We start from the raw sequence: 12,851 nt of genomic DNA, 5'->3' as shown, positions 1-12,851 counted from the left end.
CAAAAACCATAAGATACCTCGGAATAAACCTAACCAAAGAGGTAAAGGATCTATACTCTAGGAACTACAGAACACTCATGAAAGAAATTGAAGAAGACACAAAAAGATGGAAAAACATTCCATGCTCATGGATCAGAAGAATAAACATTGTTAAAATGTCTATGCTACCCAGAGCAATCTATACCTTCAACGCCATCCTGATCAAAATTCCAATGACATTTTTCAAAGTGCTGGAACAAACAATCCTAAAATTTGTATGGAATCAGAAAAGACCCCGAATCTCCAAGGAAATGTTGAAAAAGAAAAAATAAAGCCGGGGGCATCACGTTGCCCGATTTCAAGCTATATTACAAAGCAGTGATCACCAAGACAGCATGGCACTGGCAAAAAAACAGACACATAGACCGATGGAACAGAATAGAGAACCCAGATATGGACCCTCAACTCTATGGTCAAATAATGTTTGACAAAGCAGGAAAAAACATGGAATGGAAAAAAGACAGTCTCTTCAATAAATGGTGCTGGGAAAATTGGATAACCACATGCAGAAGAATGAAACTCGACCATTCTCTAACACCATACACAAAGATAAACTCAAAATGGATGAAAGACCTCCATGTGAGACAGGAATCCATCAAAATCCTAGAGGAGAACATAGGCGGTAACCTCTTTGACATCACCCACAGCAACTTCTTTCAAGATACATCTCCAAAGGCTAGTGAAACAAAAGCAAAAATGAACTTTTGGGACTTCATCAAGATAAAAAGCTGCTGCGCAGCAAAGGAAACAGTCAACAAAACAAAGAGGCAACCCACAGAATGGGAGAAGGTGTTTGCAAATGACACTACAGATAAAGGGCTGGTATTCAAGATCTACAAAGAACTTCTCAAACTCAACACCCAAAAAACAGACAATCAAGTCCAAAAATGGGCAGAAGATATGAAAAGGCAGTTCTCTGAAGAAGGCATAGAAATGGCTAACAGACACATGAAAAAATGTTCATCATCATTAGCCATCAGGGAAATTCAATCAAAACCACATTGAGATAGCACCTCACACCAGTTAGAATGGCAAAAATGGACAGGGCAAGAAACAACAAATGTTGGAGAGGTTGTGGAGAAAGGGGAACCCTCTTACACCGTTGGTTGGAATGCAAGTTGGTACAGCCACTTTGGAAAACAGTGTGGAGGTGCCTCAAAAAACTAAAAATAGAGCTACCCTATGACCCAGCAATTGCACTCTTGGGTATTTACCCCATAGGTACAGATGTAGTGAAAAGATGGGCCATATGCACCCCAATGTTCATAGCAGCAATGTCCACAATAGCCAAACTGTGGAAAGAGCCGAGATGCCCTTCACCAGATGAATGGATAAAGAAGATGTGGTCCATACATACAATGGAATATTGCTCAGCCACCAGAAAGGATGAATACCCAACTTTTGCATCAACATGGGTGGGACTGGAGGAGATGATGCTAAGTGAAATAAGTCAAGCAGAGAAAGTCAATTATCATATGGTTTCACTTATTTGTGGAACATAAGGAACAGCAGGGAGGACATTAGGAGAAGGAAGGGAAAAATGGGGGGTGGGAATGGGAGGGGGAGATGAACCATGAGAGACTATGGACTTTGAGACACAAAAAGGGTTTTAGAGGGGAGGGGGGAGGGGGGATGGGTTAGCCCGGTGATGGGTATCAAGGACGGCACGTACTGCACGGAGCACTAAGTGTATATGAAAACAACAAATTGTGGATCACTACATCAAAAACTAACGATGTATTGTATGGTGAGTAACATAACATAATAAAATTAAATTAAAAAAATAAAGGAAAACAGAAAAAAAAAAAAGAAAAAGAAAAGAGCCTAAGTGAATAACCTAACTGTTCAAATGATGCAAAGACCTAGAAAGAGAACAAAAAAATAAGTCCCAAGCAGCAGAGGAAAAGAAATAAGAAATATCAGAGCATACAGAAAACCAACAGAAAAGATTCACAAAGCTAGGAGATAATTTTTGAAAAGCTAAGCAAAATTGACAAACCATTTGTTAGAGAAAAAAAAAAGGGGGGTGGGGGAGAAGATGCAAATAAATAAAATCAGCAGTGAAACATCATAAGTAAAGAATTTAATGACAGAGTGAAAACACTTACTGTTCACTCACACTATAACATTCCTAACAATATTTTTACAGAGAGAGATATTAATTTTATGGCAATGGAAGGAGTAATATTTGTAGGCAGCACTGGAAATTTTCATATGGATCAGCAAAATCATTCAATTTAATAATATAAAACCTGCAACCACATTCTTCACTTCAATCAATAGAACCCTTTAAACATGGACACCAAGCATCCTACACTTCAATGAGTAGATGTACATCATCAAAAGCACATTTTCTACAAAGAACTAGGGTGTGATTAAAAATTTTGCTTCATCCTATTCCATGTTTTCTCTGACACTGAGCCCATATGAAGTCACTTGATTTATGCAAAATTTGTCTTTCTGTAGATTACACTTGGATTGTGATTTTCATAAGCAATTTTTGCCTTACTATTCTGTGCCAGGGATACTGTGGCTGCTGAGCTGATATGAGAACAGGATCCTAATGAGGATCGTAAAGCCCCATGACTAGCTACAAAACAAACTCGTAGGTTAAAGTCTATATTATCAGGAAGAGCATTTAAGGTAGTAATGTAGGAATGGCAGACACAGAGTGAAAAACTGTGATCTCAGAATTTCCTGTACAATAAAATTATAAAAATAGCCTCAGTTGCAAAATGTCATTTATTCCATAAAACTAGTTCATCAATCCATAAGGCAAATGGAAATCTCCAAATTGTTTCAGATGCAGGTTTGGAACTGATTTGGAAATTAAGAAAACAAAAAAGAAAAAATTGTTGGCTATCAAAAGGAGCAGAAAGTTTAATAAAGCAGTTGAACTTTAGAAACGATGACATTCCAGGATACAAATAGAGGGATTAAGTTCTTATTTCATGATCCGATTAAAGAATCACAATTTCTGGCTGGTAGGCATTAGCCTGCAATAACAGGTACTTTTGGGGGGGGGGGAATGGGCCTTTTATGGTTTCCCTCTGAAAAATACATTTAGGGCCCCCTTTATGTCTCTGTTCCTCAGGCTGTAGATGAAGGGGTTCAGCATGGGCGTCACCACCATGTACATCACCGAGGCTACTGCACTTGAGTGGGAGCTCTGGGGAGCAGCAGAGCTAAGGTATACTCCTAAGCCTGTACAATAAAATAAGGAGACAACGGAGAGGTGAGATGCACAGGTGGAAAACGCTTTGTACTTCCCCTGAGCTGATGAGATCCCACATATGGAGGAAACTATCTTAGAGTAAGAGTAAAGGACCCCAGCCAGGGGAGCAGCAACCAGCAGCACAGTTGCGAAATACATCACCATGTCATTAAGAAAGGTGTCAGAACAGGCAAGCTGGATGATCTGATTGAGTTCACAGAAAAAGTGGGGGGATTTCCAAGACTGTGCAGAAGAATAGCTGCAACGCCATAAACGTTTGTAACAAGGAATGCAGAACACTCATGATCCAGGACACCAGAACCAGCAGTCCACAGAGCTGGGGGTTCATGGTGACCATGTAGTGTAGGGGGTGACAGATGGCCACAAAGCGGTTGTAAGGCATCACAGTCAGGAAAAAATTGTCCAAACCTACAAAAAGTGTGAAAAAGTCCATCTGCATGATGCAGCTTTCATAAGTTATGGTTTTTCTCTGTGTTTGTATATTTACCAGCATCTTGGGGGCAGTGGTGGAGGTGAAACAGATGTCTACAAGGGACAGGTTGGCAAGGAAGAAGTACATGGGGGTGTGGAGATGGGAGTCTGAGCTGATGGACAGGATGATAAGCAGGTTCCCAAGTATGGTGACCAGGTACATGGACAGGAACAGCCCAAAGAGGAAGCGTTGCAATTCTGGTTCCTCTGAAAATCCCAGAAAAAGAAATTCTGAAATTCACATATCATTCTTCATTTCCACGTCATCGATGTGACCACCAAAATAAAAGAGAAAGAGCGTGACACAATCATGCATTATTAACCTGGCAAGTACATTATTGTTTATATTCTGCACTGGATACAAAGCCAACCCTCAAAAAGCAGGGAACAGTCTGAAAAGGAAATAAAATAATTCCATCTATGTGACATCCAAACGAATAAGACTATCACCTCACACCAGTCAGAATGGCTACTATAAAAAGACAAGAAGTGACAAGTGTTGCGGAGGATGTGGAGAGGAGGGAACCCTTGTTCATTGTTGGTGGGAATGCAAACTGGTGCCGCCACTGTGCAAAACACTATGAAGATTCCTCAAAAAGTTAAAAATAGGAATACCACATGATCAAGTAATTCCACTTCCCAAAGGAGACAAAAGCACTGATTTGAAAATATATATGCACCCAATGTGTATTGCAGCATTGTTTACAATAACCAAGATACAGAGGAGCCCAAGTGTCCATCAATAGATGAATGGATAAAGACGATTTGTATATATGTGTATACACATGTATGTATTGGAATATTACTCACACATAAAATAGAATGAGATTTTGCCATTTGCAACAACATGGATGGATCTAGAGGGTATAATGCTAAGTGAAATAAGTCAGTCATAGAAAGACAAATACCATACGATTTTACTCATATTTGGGATATTTAAGAAATAAAATAAATGAACAGAGAAAAAAAGAGGCAAACGAAAAAACAGACTCTTAACTATAGAGAACAAATTGCTGGTTACCAGAGGGAAGGTGGGTGAGGGTATGGGTGAAACAGGTGAAGGGAATTAAAAGTACACTCGTCATGATGAGTGCTGAGTAATGTGTACAACTGCTGAATCACTATATTGTACACTTGAAACTAATAAAACATTGCATGTCCATTATACAGAAATTTTAAAATAAATTTAAAAAATACAAAAGTCCCTGAAAGTCTTTATAATTATCAGAAAAATCCTCCAAGTAAAAAAATAAAACAAATAAAATCTGCAGACAAAACTATCTTAATTAAGGCAAGAAACTGAGAAGGAAGAAGTTACACATTAACTAATAGAATTTAAAACATTTCCATGGCCAAAATATCTCCATAGAATTCAATAGAGAAACAATCATCTGTAAGGACACTTGTGTGGCTCAATTGGTTCAGTGTGCAACTCTTGATTTCAGATCAGGTCATGATCTCAGGGTTGTGAGATCAAGCCCCAGGCTAAGCTCTGTACTGGGCGTGGAACCTGCCTAAGATTCTCTCTCCCTGTCCCTCTACCCCTCCCTGCTAGCACTCTCTCTCTCAAAATAAAAAAGAGAGAGAGAGAGAAACAATAATCTGTAAAAATCATTTGAGATGCTGACACCTGTAGAAAATGGGCATATAATATATGGGCATATAATAAAAATGGGCAAATCAAAATGGTGACCAAATATATGAATTTTGCTCAAATACGCTAATCGTTTATGAAAACAACATGAAATCTCTTCCACACTCATCAGTCTGTCAAAAAGTTTAAAGAGTTACCACATCAATTAGGATTGGAACTTTTAAACAGGTAGCAAAGAGGTACTTTTTAATTTTTATTGCAGAAATATGATGTGCTATAACATTTGGTGGAAATAATCTGAAAACAGCTATAAGTATTGAAAATATAGATATGCATTATTTACCTCAGGGTTTCTCAATCTCAGCACTATTGACATTCTGGCCCAGATCATTCTCTGAGGTGGGGTTTGTCCTGGGCATTATAGGATGTTTAGAGCACCCCTGGCCTCTAGTGACACCTCCCCAATCTGACAGCCTAAAATGTCTCTGGATATTTCTCCATGTCCCCTGGAGGACAAAATTGCCCCTGGTGGAGAACCAGCATTTTAACTCAATCTCAAAATATTTTTTTTTAAAGATTTTCTTTATTTATTTGAGAGAGATAGAATGAGAGATAGAGAGCACAAGAGGGAAGAGGGTCAGAGGAAGAAGCAGACTCCCCACCGAGCAGGGAGCCCGATGTGGGCCTCGATCCCGGGACTCCAGGATCATGACCTGAGCCGAAGGCAGTTGCTTAACCAACTGAGGCACCCAGGCGCCCTCAAAATATTTTTGTATGATTGATATAATAGCAATTTAATGAGAAAGAATATGAAAAGTCCTCAAAAGTATAAATGACACACCCTGAAATACTAAGCAATCACTGAAATAATGAATTAGCATTATGCTGGTTGTGGAGGTACGTCTGTAAGGTATTATTGAGGGAGACAATTTATAAAAAAAAAAAGACTGCAACTGAGTTAAAGACCATTTACAATGAGCATAAGATTCTTTGTATATCTGTATATGAATTTATGTGTATGAATATTTGTGTGTGCATAATATAGAAGCTTAAATTTTAACTGGGTGATGGGTATTAAGGAGGCAACATGTGATGAGCACTGGGTGTTGTACACAACTAATGAATCTTTGAACACTACATCAAAAACTAATGATGTACTATATGTTGGCTAACTGAACATAATAAAAAAAAGAAACAGAGAGCTTATGGAACAAAGAATAGCAGTGAGAGTGAGGTTAGGTTAGGCACAGAGCTGTTTCAAACAACTGTCTGAAACACAATGACAATCTAAAACTAATTTTATAAAATACTACTAATGTAATGACATCGATGTGAGTCACTAACTTGAGATTAAAGTGCTAAAGGCTTACATTTAGATACCACCTTACACCAGTTAGAATGGCAAAAAATGGACAAGGCAAGAAACAACAAATGTTGGAGAGGTTGTGGAGAAAGGGGAACCCTCTTACACTGTTGGTGGGAATGCAAGTTGGTACAGCCACTTTGGAAAACAGTGTGGAGGTGCCTCACAAAATTAAAAATAGAGCTACCCTATGGCCCAGACTTTGCACTCCTGGGTATTTACCCCAAAGATACAGATGTAGTGAAAAGAAGGGCCACATGCACCCCAATGTTCATAGCAGCAATGTCCACAATAGCCAAACTGTGGAAAGAGCTGAGATGCCCTTCAACAGATGAACGGATAAAGAAGATGTGGTCCATATATACAATGGAATATTGCTCAGCCATCAGAAAGGATGAATACCCACCATTTGCATCAACATGGATGGAACTGGAGGGGATTATGCTAAGTGAAATAAGTCAAGCAGAGAAAGACAATTATCATATGGTTTCACTCATATGTGGAACATAGGCATGGAGGACATTAGGAGAAGGAAGGGGAAAATGAAGGGGGGCGAATCAAAGGGGGAGACAAACCATGAGAGACTATTGACTACTGGAAACAACCTGAGGGTTTCAGAGGGGAGGAGGTGAGGGGATGGTTTAGCCCAGTGATGGGTATTAAGGAGGGCACATATTGCATGGAACACTGGGTGTTATACACAAACAATGACTCATGGAACACTACATCAAAAACTAATGATGTACTGTATGGTGACTAACGCAACATTAAAATCATAAAATAAAATAAAACAAAAGGTTGCTGTGTCCAATGTCAAAGAGGTTGCTGCCTGTGTTCTCCTCTAGGATTTTGATGGATTCCTGTCTCACATTGAGGTCTTTCATCCATTTTGAGTCTGTTTTTGGATATGGTATAAGGAAATGGTCCAGCTTCATTCTTCTGTATATAGCTGTCCAATTTTCCCAACACCATTTGTTGAAGAGACTGTCTTTTTTCCATTGGATATTCTTTCCTGCTTTGTCGAAGATTAGTTGACCATAGGGTTGAGGGTCCATTTCTGGAGTGTCTATTCTGTTCCATTGATCTATGTTTCTGTTTTTGTGCCAGTACCATACTGTCCTGATGATTGCATCTTTGTAATAGAGCTTGAAGTCTGGAATGGTGATGCCAACAGTTTTGGTTTGCTTTCTCAACATTCCTTTGGTTATTAAGGATCTTTTCTGGTTCCATACAAATTTTAGGATTATTTGTTCCAATTCTGTGAAAAAACTTGATGGTATTTTGATAGGGATTGCTTTAAATGTGTAGATTGCTCTGTGTAACATAGACATTTTAACAATACTTGTTCTTCCTTGTCTGCCACTCCCTCTGCTTGTGCTCTCTTGCTCTGAGAAATAAACAATATTTGTTCTTCCAATCCCCGAGCATGGAAAATTTTTCTATTTCTTTGTGTCTCCTTCAATTACTTTCATGTGTATTCAAAGGATCTGAGTACAGATCCTTTGCCCCTTTGGTTAGGTTTATTCCTAGGTATCTTATGGGTTTTGGTGCTATTATAAATGGAATCAATTCCTTAATTTCTTTTTCTACAGTTACATTGTTAGTGTATAGAAAAGCAACTGATTTCTGTACATTGGTTTTATATCCTGCCACTTTACTGAATTCCTGTACCAGTTCTAGCAATTCGGGGGTGGAGTCTTTTGGGTTTTCCACAGAAAGTATCATGTCATCTGCAAAGTGTGAGAGTTTGACTTCTTTGCCGATTTGGATGCCTTTGATTTCTTTTTGTTATCTGATTGCTGTGGCTGGGACTTCTAATACTACGTTGGAATAGCAGTGGTGAGAGTGGACATCCCTGCCGCATTCCTGACCTTAGGGGGATAGCTCTCAGTTTTTCCCCATTGAGAATGATATTCGCTGTGGGTTTTTCATAGATGGCTTTTATGATATTGAGGTATGTACCCTCCATCCCTATACTCTGAAGAGTTTTGATCAAGAAAGGATGCTGTACTTTGTCAAATGCTTTTTCTGCATCTATTGAGAGGATCATATGGTTCTTGCTCTTTCTTTTATTAATGTATTGTATCACATTGATTGATTTGCAGATGTTGAACCAAACTTGCAGCCCAGGTATGAATCCCACTTGTCATGGTGAATAATCCTTTTAATGTTCTGTTGAATCCTATTGGCCAATATTTTGGTGAGAATTTTTGCATCCATGTTCATCAAGGATATTGGTCGGTAATTCTCCTTTTTGATGGGGTCTTTGTCTGGTTTGGCATCTATGCTGGCCTCATAGAAAGAGTTCAGAAGTTTTCTGTCCATTTCTATTTTTTGGAACAGCTTCAGAAGAGTAGGTATTAATTTTTCTTAAAATGTTTGGTAGAATTCCCGTGGGAAGCCATCTGGCCCTGGACTCTTCTTTGTTGGAAGATTTTTGATAACTGCTTCAATTTCTTTGCTGGTTATGGGTCTGTTCAGGTTTTCTATTTCTTCCTGGTTCAGTTTTGGTAGTTGATGCATTTCCAGGAATGCATCCATTTCTTCCAGATTGTCTCGCTTGTTGGCACATAGTTGCTCATAATATGTTTTTATAATTGTTTGTATTTCTTTGGTGTTGGTTGTGATCTCTCCTCTTTCATTCATGATTTTATTTATTTGGGTCCTTTCTCTTTTCTTTTTGATAAGTCTGGCCAGAGGTTTATCAATCTTATTAATTCTTTCAAAGAACCAGCTCCTAGTTTCCTTGATCTGTTCAACTGTTCTTTTGGTTTCTAGTTCCTTGATTTCTGCTCTGATCTTTATTATTTCTCTTCTCCTGCTTGGTTTAGGCTCTATTTGTTGTTCTTTCTCCTGCTCCTTTAGGTGTAGGGTCAGGTTGTGTATTTGAGACCTTTCTTGTTTCTTGAGAAAGGCTTATGTTGGTATATACTTCCCTCTTAGGACCCCCTTTGCTGTATCCCAAGGATTTTGAACAGTTTTCATTTTCATTTTCATTTTGTGTTTTCATTTTCATTGGTTTGCATGAATTGTTTAAGTTTCTCTTTAATTTCGTGGTTGACCCATTCATTCTTTAGCAGGATACTTTTTAACCTCCAAGTGTTTGCATTCCTTCCAAATTTTTCCTTGTGGTTGAGTTCCAGTTTCAAAGCATTTTTTGTCTGAAAATATGTAGGGAATGATCCCAGTCTTTTGGGACTAGTTGAGACCTGAGTTGTGACCCAGGATGTGATCTATTCTGGAGAATGTTCCATGTGCACTGGAGAAGAATGTGTATTCTGTTGCTCTGGGATAGAATGTTCTGAATATATCTGTGAAGTGCATCGGGTCTAGTGTTTCATTCAAAGCCCTGATTTCTTTGTTGATCTTCTGCTTAGATAATCTGTCCATTGCAGTGAGGAGGGTGCTAAAGTCCCCTACTATTACTGTATTATTATCTATGTGATTCTTTGATTTTATTATTAATTGGCTTATATAAAGGCTGCACCCATCTTCAGGGCATAGATATTTATAATTGTTAGATCTTCTTGTTGGATAGACCCTTTAATTATTATATCGTGTCCCTCCTCATCCATTATCAGAGTCTTTGGTTTAAATCTACTATTCCTGATATAAGGATTGCCACCCCAGGTTTCTTTTGATGTCCAATAGCATGATAAATGGTTTTCCACCCCCCTCACTTTAAATCTGGAGCTGTCTTTGGCTCTAAAATGAGCCTCTTGCAGACAGTATATCTATGGCTCTTGCTTTTTTATCCAATCTGATACCCTGTGTCTTTTGATTGGGGCATTTAGCTCATTTACATTCAGGGCTACTATTGAAAAATATTAATTTAGTGCCATTGTGTTGCCTGTAAAGTGACTGTTACTGTATATTGTCTCTGTTCCTTTCTGGTCTATGTTACTTTTGGCCTTTCTTTTTGTTTAGAGGACACCTTTTAATATTTGTTGTAGGGCTCGTTTGGTGATCACAAATTCTTTTAGTTTCTGTTTGTCCTGGAAGCTTTTTATCACTCCTTCTATTCTGAATGACATCCTAACTGGATAAAGTATTCTTGGCTGCACATTTTTCTCATTTAGCACCCTGAATATATCATTCCAGTTCTTTCTGGCTTGCTAGGTCTCCATGGATAGTTCTGCTGCCAATCTAATATTTCTACCCTTGTAGGTAAGATTTTGATGCCTGTTTCTGTCCCTAGATCAGGGAAGTTCTCTGCTATAATTTGCTCCAATATACCTTCTGCCCCCCTCTTTCCTCTTGTTCTGGGATCCCAATTATTCTAATATTGTTCTGCTTTATAGTATCACTTATCTCTTGAATTCTCCCCTCGTTGTCCAGTAGTTTATCTCTCTTTTTCACATTTCTCTTTATTCTCCATTGTTTGGTCTTCTATGTCACTAATTCTCTGTTCTGACTCATTTATCCTAGCAGTCAGAGCCTCCATTTTTTATTTTATCTCATTAATAGCCTCTTTGATTTTAACATGGTTAGATTTTAGTTCCTTTCTTTCTCCAGAAAGGGATTCTTTAGTGTCTTCTATGCTTTTTTCAAGCCCAGCTAGTATCTTTATAGTTGTTATTCTGAACTCCAGTTCCAACATATTACTTATGTCCATATTGATTAGGTCCCTGGCAGTCAGTACTGCCTCTTGTTCTCTTTTTAGCGGTGAGTTTTTCCATCTTGTCATTCTATCTAGAGAAGAATACATGAATGAAAGAACAAAATACTAAAATGGAAACAACCACCCCAGAGAAATATACATTAAACAAATCAGAAGAAACCCGAAATTGGGGGGTGTGGAGAAGGAAAAAAAGGTAATACAATCATACAGATGAGCAGAATAGATTAAAAATACACTGGATTCTGTGTGTATTTTGGTCTGTTTTTCAGAAAACTACATCCCAAAATTGAAAGAAAGAAAAACTTATATATGTACAAAAATAATATTAAATACAATGAAAGGATAGAATGTAACTGTATAAATGGAAATTAAAAGACAAGAAAAAAACGAAAGAGAAAGAACAAAAACAACAACAACCAAAAAAAGGACAGGGTATAAACAGACAGGTGAGCAGAACAGAGCAATACATTATCTCTGAGTGTATTTTGGTCAGTTTGTTAGAGGAAACTACATCTCAAAATTGTAAAGAAAGAAAAACTCATATATACAAAAATAAAATTAAATACATTGAAAAGATAGAATGTAACTGTGAAAATGAAAATTAAAAAAGACTGACAAAACAAAAAACAAAACAAAACAAAAAAGGAAGAAGAAGGAAAAAAAAGAGAATATGATCAGATGGGTGAATAGAACAGAGCCATACACCAGATTTTGGGTGTATTTTGGTTCTGTTAGAAGAAACTGCATCCCAAAATGTTAAAGGAAGAAAAACTTATATATATATACAAAAATAAGATTAAATACGATTAAGGGATAGCATATAACTGTAAAAATGAAAATTAAAAAAGATTTTAAAAAGGAGCTGATAAAATAGGAAATAGATTGAAAAAGAAGAAAAATAAAATGTTAAAAAAAGAAACAAAATAAAGAAAATTTTAAAAATTAAAGTTGAAAGGCTAAAGAATCATGGGAAAAGAGCCATGAGTTCTATGTGCTGTATTCCGCTAGCACTGGAGTTTTGCAGTTCTCATTGATCGGTAAACTTGGTCTTGGCTGGATGTTCTTGCTGATCTTCTGGGGGAGGGGCCTGTTGCATTGATTCTCAAATGTATTTGCCCCGGGTGGAATTGTACCGCTCTTGCCAGGGGGCCAGGCTAAGTAATCTGCTCCAGTTTGCCCTGAAGGCTTTCCATACAGCTTTAGAGGATGAGAACGAAAATGGTGGCCTCTCAGTCTCTTGCCCCAGAGCTGAAAGTTCTGGGCCCCCTTCCTCAGTGAGCCCTCAGAGTAAAGCAGTCAATCACTACAGTCTCCCTGGTCTCGGGCCGCACTCTGTGCTCACCCGGCCTATGACCAAGCATTTCTACCTCAGGCGCATGACCCCGTTTTGAGTCCCAAGCCCTGCAGACTCCTGTGGCACACTCCTGCACCGCTTCCCCCCGGGGAGGAAGGGAACTCTCCCCGGTTCTGCTGGTTGCTGGGCCCCTGCTCAGAGCAGTCGCCGGACGGTGCCCCAGTTCAAGGCTTA

The 12,851-nt window shown here is 38.4% G+C and overlaps 1 pseudogene; it reads right to left on the bottom strand.

Annotated features, from left to right (window-relative positions):
- Window positions 1-3,076: 3,076 nt before the first annotated feature.
- LOC118357150 lies at window positions 3,077-4,057 on the bottom strand (annotated as a pseudogene).
- Between the last annotated feature and the right edge of the window lie 8,794 nt (window positions 4,058-12,851).

This window comes from Zalophus californianus, chromosome 1 (genome assembly GCF_009762305.2).
Source record: "Zalophus californianus isolate mZalCal1 chromosome 1, mZalCal1.pri.v2, whole genome shotgun sequence".
Classification (NCBI taxonomy): Eukaryota; Metazoa; Chordata; class Mammalia; order Carnivora; family Otariidae; genus Zalophus; species Zalophus californianus.
The sequence above is the reverse complement of the archived record's forward strand: the minus strand, read 5'-3'. Positions and strand labels throughout refer to the sequence as shown.